Genomic DNA, 9045 nt, shown 5'->3' on the forward strand with positions numbered 1-9045 from the left:
ATACATTTCATATCCATCTTTGAGCATCTCTTCTTGTCTTCTTGAAATGCATTCAATGGACTTTGCCATGTATTTGTAGGTCTTGGATCCTTGCCTTAATCCCTACACCTGAAGAGCTATGTGAGTGATATTTTTAATCAAGCTATGTTACAATGTTTTGATAAAAGCTTTGCTTTGTTTCGTTTTGGAAAAGTATTTGTTCAAGTATGAATGATTATCCCTAGTTTTTGTATCAAGTATTATGTTTGTTTTGATGACATTCTTGGAACGTCCTTTCGTGCTAGGGAACGTTAAGCCTATGTAGCACCTTTGTTGAGATATCTCTTTTGCCACCGACGGTCTTGTACGTGTGGGTTTGTCTAATCGATCTCGGGTCGGCCACCCCCGGTCGTGAACGAGTGTGCTTTGATTCTGGGACGATTATTCCCTTGTTTTGCCATTGACGATTTTTCGCGTGGGTTGTCTAATCGATTCTGGGTCGGCCACCGAAGGTCGTGAACGGGTGTGCTTCGATTCCGAGATGATTATTCCCTTGTTTTGTCCGAAATGTCATCCTTTGGTATTATGTAGATGTTATTAACATCCAAGAAGCTTTGAAAGACTTTGATTGATGAACTTGATTCATCCCATGCTTTGTACAAGTTATTATATGTATTGTTTTGATAAAGATCTCGGATATCATTCATTCAAACCTTTATTAATTATATCATTCACTGAGTATCCAAGCTCACGCTCTCCTTATATATATATATATATATGTAGGTGACGAGCAAGAAGGCGATGACGCCTAAGATGTTATGTGTAACATGTTTTGATTTATGTTTTGTATCATCTTGTAGATTATGCTTCTTAGTTGTAACTCATTTCTTTTGTATATTTCGACTTGAAAAGCCTTTTGATCAATATGTAATATTTAGTTTTAATTCATTTGTATTCAAGTTGTAAAACCATGCTAAAATATATGTCATTTCATTTAATCTATGCACAGCTCTTATGGGCTACTTAGATTTAAATTTGCTTCTGCACATGTAAGCCCCATATGTATACTCTGATTGTGTGAATTTTGTAAGTTGGCCTTTGGTAATCTCGGATTACTGGCCATCACGACACCATTCTACTAGGGGCGGAATGGGGTCGTGACAACGCGAGATACTGGGAACAATAATTCTACGCTCGAGTGGCCATCTGGACAGACTGCAAAAGTACTGGGAGCTTCACAAGTCCGCTCGAGCGTCAACTCCCCCACTCAAGCGGAGGGAAAAATTCTGGATCGTTACACAAAATCTCATGTAAAATTTTTTTTAAAATCAAAAAGTCTATGTGAGATTGTAAAATAAAAATTAAATGTAAGCTAACCAATTAAGATTTTCTTTATTAAGAAAATCAAAAAAAAAAAAGGGTATTGATTATAGAGCTTCTCACTAAAAATCTTCTTTTGCTTTTATAAATAGGAGCATGAAATTCACTTTATATAAGTGAAACAATTTAGTTTTTCCTTTCTTTTTTTTTTCCGATGTAGGATTGTAAAATAAAATTTAAATAGAAGGTAAATAATAGCGATTTTTTTAATTGTTTAAAATTAAGAAATTTCAATAATTTATATAAATTGGAGCATAAGATTCACTTTATGTAAATGAAAAATTCACTTTTTCCTTTCTTTTTTTTTTTTCCGATTTGGGATTGTAAAATAAAAGGTAAATGGAAGCTAACCAATGGAAATTTTCTTAATTGTTTAAAATTAAGAAAATTCAATAATTTTAGAATGATGGTTTGGAGCTTCTAGAAAAAATAAGTATGAGATATTGATCATAGGGCTTCTCACTAAAAATCTCCTTTTGCTTACATAAATGAGAGCATAAGATTCACTTTATGTAAGTGAAACAATTCACTTTTTCTTTCTTTTTTTGATGTGAGATTGTAAAATAAAAGATAAATGGAAGCTAGCCAATGAAAATTTTCTTAATTGTAAACAATTAAGAAAATTCAATAATTTTAGAATAAGGATTTGGAACTCCTAAAAGGTTTCTCCCTAAAGACCCCATTTTCCTTATATAATATATAGATAGATAGTGAAACAAACTTCGTTTTTTCTTCTTCTCTCGATGTGAGATTATAAAATAAATCATAAACTAATTAGAGTTTTATTTTTATAGGTTAAATGGAAGTTAGCCAATAATTTTTTTTAATTGTTTAAAATTAATAAAATCAATATGAGAAATCGCGATTAAACAGGCGAATTGGTCAAACCCAAAATGGTCCAGCCTAATCGGTTAGGTCAAATAACCAACCAACTTATACAAAAATTAATTAATTAAAACTTTAAATGTTATTTTAATTATAAAATTTAAACTATCTTGAATTGAAGAATACACAATATTATACTAATAAAATTCACATTATATTAGTGAAACAACTCACTTCTTTTTTTCTTTTTTTTTTTCGATGTGGGATTATAAAATCAAAGTTAACAATTGTCTGGGCGGAAAGTTTATTTCTAATAAAACAATCTCAGTCTTTCAATATTTAATCAGATCAATCTTTAGTTTATTTCGAATCAAACAAATCTAATCAATATATTTTGATAAAACCGCTAAAATCGCGGTCAAACCAACTAATCAATCAAGTCAAAAATAATTTAGCCTAATCGGCTAGATCATAATTAATTAATTAATTAATTAAAATTTTTAAAATTTAAACTATATTGAATTGAAATATGTACAACATTACAATATTAAATAGGATGGAAGTATAAGATTCACTTTATATGAGTAAAACAACTCATTTTTTTTCTTTTTTTCCTGATGTGGGATTATCAACTAAAAGTTAGTCAATGGATATTTTCTTAATTATTTAAAATTAAGAAAATCAAAAAAATTAGTATGAGATATTGAAACTTTTACAATGTTCCTCACTAAATGGGATGAGAGTATTAGATTCTCTTTATATGAGTAAAACAATTCATTTTTTTCCCTTCTTTTTACGATGTGGGATTATCAAATAAAAGCTAGCCAATAGAGATTTTGTTTATTATTTAAAATTAAGAAAATAAAAAAATTAGTATGAGATATTGAAACTCTTACAAAATTTCTCATTAAAAATATCATTTTTCATAAAGGAAATATCATTTTGCCATCCAATCTATCACGCTTTTCTCACTTTGACCCCCAGACTTCGATTAATATCAATTTTACACCCAAAATTTCAAATTTTTGATCAATTTGGCCCCTGCCATGACATTCTGTCTATATTTGGACAAAATGTGCTGACGTAGCACCAAAATTCATTTAAAATTTCATTTTACCCCCCAAACTATACCTTAAAAATCAATTTATCCCCCAAACTATATTTTAAAAATCAATTTGCCTCCCATATCAGCACATTCTGTCCAATTGTGGACAGAAGGTGATGACAGGGGTCTAATTGATCAATTTGTAGAAAGTTCAGGTACTAAATTGAAATAAATCGAAATCTGGGGGTCAACGTGAAAAACGCGTGATAATTTGGAGGGAAAATGATATTTCTTCTTTTTCTTATATAATAGATAGATGGATGGATGAGATTGACACCATCATTTTGTTTTTGGAGAATTCTGAGAGTGACACAGTGTAATTTACAAGAGTAAATATCATTCCCCCCCAAACTATCAATCGTTTTTCACGGGCACCCCCATACTTATGTTTATTTCAATTTAGTACCTGAATTTTTCACAAATTGATCAATTAGACCCCTGTCGTCACCTTCTATCCACAATTGGACAGAATGTGATGAGTTGTCCCCCTGAACTACCTTTTGGAGGAAATATAAGAGGGTTTCCTTACAAATAAGTTGGTTTAGTAGACAGTTCAATTAGGGCTTCGTTCGGATCAAAATTTGTTTTAGGGTTTTCAAATTCCTTATTCGAAATCGAAATCACAGTTCATCAGTGAACGAAGGGCACAAACTAACATTGAATCATGGGTTGGGTTCAAAGAGAGAAGGATGGCAAGCGAAGGAAGCGACCAACTGTTTATGGTATTTACTTTTAATATTTGTTTAATTTTGAAGCTAATTATTATGAAAAATCAATTTCTTACATAATACTATTTTGATTTGGCATTTTTTAGAATACATCTTTTTCTGTTTGTCTTTGAAAAGGATTTGTTTAATCGTAATTGTTTTACTTGAATAGTTTAAGGACTGATTAGTTTTAGTTTAATCAGTCCTTAAAAGAAACTCATTTTTTATGTAATGCTTATTAAAAATCAATTTAGTTTAATCAATTCTTAGAATACAAAGTTTTTTTTTTTAATGTATTCATACATAGATTTCTTCAATTGGAATTGTCTTATGGTAATAGTAGTTTAATACTATTTTTATTTATTTATTAGTATAATTAGTCCATAATAGCATATTTTTTCATTTAAAAATGTAGAGAAAGGATCTTGTTATTTCACAATCAAAATGCATCATGGGGGTTTGGTTAGTTATAATCCTCAGAGGGTTTATAGTGGTGAATTGATCAGCTATTTTGACTTTTGTAATTCTGATGAAATATCACTTGTGGAGTTGGATAATATGGCCAAGGAAGTAGGCTGCACTGGATGTAACATCTATTACTATAAGCTTAATTATTGTGTTGGGTTAGAGTTGATTAACACTGATGAAGATGTAATGAGGTTGGAGACACTTGTGGATGAAACAGAGTAATAGAGGTTTATGTAGGTTGTTTAGGAATGGATGGTGTTATAGGGCCAAGTGCAAAAAGAAGTCAGAGAAAGAGAGTACTTGTAGATATACGGGTAGTAGAAGAGGAAGATAGTGATGACTATGATCCTAATCCCTCAAACTTTTCATCATCTGATGCGTTTGAGAAATATGAGGACAGTGACTATGGATTTTCTGGCCAAGAACTGAGTATGCAAAGTTGCTGCCACTTGATGTGAAAAAGAGAGCTGGGCGGCCTAAACAAAATAAAAGAAAGGAGACTGAGGCACCAATTCAAGGCACAAAGCTAGGAAGGCAGGGCACTAAAATGACTTGTAATAATTGTGGGAAGGTGGGACACAACAGGAGAAGTTGCAAGCTCAAGGGCAGATTCAGTTACATGCAAGAAAGCCAACCTTAGGGGAGCCAAACTGAACCAAGCCAACCTCAGAGCCAATTAACTGCAAAGCACCAGAGGTCAAGAGACACATAAGACATAAGAAACTGGCTGTCAGTGTTCTTCCCTTTTTTTTAAAAAAAAAAAAAAAATAGGAACTTAACTGTCCTATATTTGATTGTGTTTAATTGTGGATAATTCAATCTTATTGTAGGTTAAAAAGAGAGTGGTACAAGAAAGTCAGTCAACTCCATCTCCAATGAGCTCAACCAGCACACCAAAGGAGGGTCAAATGATGTGGAGAGGCAAGCTAGTGTACAATACTAGCGGCATTAAATCAGTATCCACTGGACAGAAAGAGGGAGCACCTGGAGCATCCACTTGATTTTTTTTTTTTTTTTTGGTTGTTGTTGGATAGAAGAAGGAAGCATCTACATGACTTTCTCATTGGGGCTTTTTGAACATGTAATGATTTTTTGTTTCGAATGGTTGCCCTGAGCTTGTTAACTATGTAAAGGTAGTATTTTGGTTGTCACAAACAATTGTGTGTTTTGAAAACTTGAATGACAAATTTATGACTCTTGCTTTTGTGCATGATGCTCTATTTTAATGGATGTTACTCCTCATTTCTATGTAAATGTAGCTTGTGTTGGTTTTGGTTGCCATTACATGGATGGATTCCAATTGTGTGTTTTGAATGGATGCCACTGATAGGTTTTTTATTCATTGAATGTATGCCACTTTTGTTTTTTGTTTTTTTTTTAATTAAATGATAATGCCCTGTTTTTGTAAGGATGAACACAAATTGTTTTTTAAGGGACAAAGAAAGGCCGTGATGCTCTTTTTTTTTTATTCATTGGTTGCCATTTGATGGATGGATGCTAGTGATAAGTATTTTCTTCATAGGTTGCCAAAGGGCCATTCAAAGAGGCCACCAATTAGTTATTTTGATGGATGGATAACAAACAGTTAAAGTAACACACAATGCCACTTTTTTTTTTTTAATTAAATGATAATGCCCTTTTTTTTTTTAAGGATGAACACAAATTGTTCACAAATTGTTTTTTAAGGGACAAACAAAGGTTGTGATGCTCTATTTTTTTTATTCATTGGTTGCCATTTGATGGATGGATGCCAGTGATAAGTATTTTATTCATTGGTTGCTAAGGGGCCATTCAGAGAGGCCACCAATTAGTTATTTTGATGGATGGATAACAAATAGTTAAAGTAACACACAATGCCACTTTTGTTTTTTTTTTTTTAATTAAATGATAATGCCCTCTTTTTCTAAGGATGAACACAAATTGTTTACAAATTGTTTTTTAAGGGACAAACAAAGGTTGTGATGCTCTGTTTTTTTTTTAAGAGTAAAACCATAACACAAAATCTGAAATTTTCATTCAAAATACTTTCCTCATTACATTTCATTCATAATATTTCCCCCGTTACATTTCATTCATAATATTTCCCCCCATTACATTCATTCATTCATAATAGTCCCCCCTATTACTGTAACGCCCTCAAAATAACACATTAAACCCATCAATATAGACATGCATTGGTAATAAAGATAAACATTCTTCTATTTATCAGAGTAGTTCTTTACAAAAGTATTACATGTTAATCAACTAAAGCAAATGCCCTATGGGCTTACAGCTTTCCAAGTTAACACTTGGTTACAACAAAAGAGTGCTAACTCATTTACACATTAAGCCCTTGGCTTGAATATACATGTAATACATCAAAGAAATAAAACGACAAAAGCCCGCCTGCCTCTAGCCTCCCAAGCTACGTCCTTGGAGGTGGCATGCTACCTGTACCTGAAAATGATATTCCCATATAGGGTGAGCCACAGCCCAGTAGAAATATACTAAACCAAGTATGAACAATGACTAAAAGATTAGCAATTGATAGATGGCCAACACTGATACTTTTCCTTATCACACTTTACAATTTTATGACATACAAGTCCATATTACCATTCATTTTCCAATTCCTTTCAATTCTCAATTTATAACCATGGCTCAGAACCTGGCCAAACAACTCATATGAGACAGTAACTCATATTAAACACTTTCCCGTTACATAACAGATAAGCATACAAGCTATATCATCACTTCCACAGATATGCATATGAGCACTATCACACTTCCAATGACAAGCATATGAGCTCTGTCAACACATTACTAGATAAGCATATGAGCTCTATCTACGGAGTCCATCCCCTATCTCCTCCCAACAACATCCGGTTTAGAGGTCCATCCCCTATCTTCTCCTAAACCGCGGAGTGCATCCCCTATCTCTTCCAACACAACACAATGCATATAAACAACAATTATACACATCATCATACAATACATAAATTTAATGTATTCTTTCAATCGTCAATCTCAATGACACATTCCAGTGATTAGTTCCAGTTTGCCTAATCATCATGCATTGTCTACAACAATCAAGACTATCCTCCACCGATAGCCCAAAGCAGTTATTTCTATACAGAAAATAAATGCAACAATGGATATATAATCAACATTCCAACTAGGTGAGTGATAAGTACTCCAACTACACCCTTTAATCCCATGTCTTCCCAAATCAATTCCTCACTTCCCATAATTAATTATACAAATTAATTAACCAATGTAATTAGGGCATTTTCCATAATTTACATTACAACCCTTAGGTTCCATTTTCATTAATGTCTTAACACTAATTTCACATTTTTCCATGCCAAACATGCATCTAGGTTTTATATAGCTAAAACCCCAACTCTTGTAAATTTACACAAAAGCCCCCAAACTTTCACAAAATTACCAAACCAACCCCAACATCTCAAAATACTAAAATTTAAAGACAAAGCTCATAAAGAGGAGTAAGATATCCCTACCTCGAAGTTAGAGCTCGGATGGAGAAGAGACCAAAACCAAAGTGCTCCAAAGACCGAGATTTTCAGATCAAAACGACGCCCTCGACGATCAACACAACTTTTACAAAGGCCGAAGAGAAGGAGGACACTCTAACTAGATCAAACCCTAGAGAGAAGGGAGTATCTAGAGAGAGAGGCTCTCAAAAATGGTTTTCAGAAAAAGTAGGAGAGAGAAAGAAAAGCAAAAAGTGATTTGAAATCACCCAGCGGATAACTCATATACGTATGACCCGCTCGAGCAGAGAACACGACGCTCGAGCGCCAAGAACAAAAATCTGGACACGCTCGAGCGCAATAAGGCCCGCTCGAGCGCCAAGACACAAGAATAAAGCACTTTCGCTCGAGCGCGAAAACCAGTCCGCTCGAGCGTAGATTTCCACCTCCCAGAACTTACACCCAGAAAGTACTACCCGCTCAAGCGCCAACAAACCTGCTCGAGCGCCACCGCTCGAGCGTAAAGAAACCTGCTCGAGCGCAGAAATCACATCTGCAGAAGTTTTGCAGAAACCCGAAATACTGGAGGTGTGCAATCCCCGCTCGAGCGCAAAAAGACCCGCTCGAGCGGAACGCCTAAAAACTGAACAACAAGGAATTGAAACCAAGGCCTAACCAACCTGTAACAACCCTGTTCAAAACATCCTAAAACTCAATCATGTGGAATTAAAGGACACAACAAGATAGATACCACTACCAACTTCACGGAACCGAGTCCGGAATACAACAAAACAGTAAAGGGATAACCGGGATCGCTATAATTACATTCTTTCTTACACTACATTACAAACCACATTGATAAAATGATGCACCATGACGCAGCCAAGCATATCCATAGCTTTCTCTCTCTTCTATTCCTTGTCTACAATCTTGCTTCTAGCTTATTGACCTTCTTCAACAGCCCAGGGATGATTTGCACTGCTCGTGAGCACATAGGTGGGTCTACTCAAGTGAACTGATTACAACCATTCGTGGGACAGTTGAGGAACCTCCTACCAGGATTTGCATCAGTCCATGATGTTTGTATCACCCTTCGTCTTCCATAACA

Source organism: Camellia sinensis, chromosome 10 (assembly GCF_055761805.1).
Source record: "Camellia sinensis isolate YWXY chromosome 10, ASM5576180v1, whole genome shotgun sequence".
Lineage (NCBI taxonomy): Eukaryota > Viridiplantae > Streptophyta > Magnoliopsida > Ericales > Theaceae > Camellia > Camellia sinensis.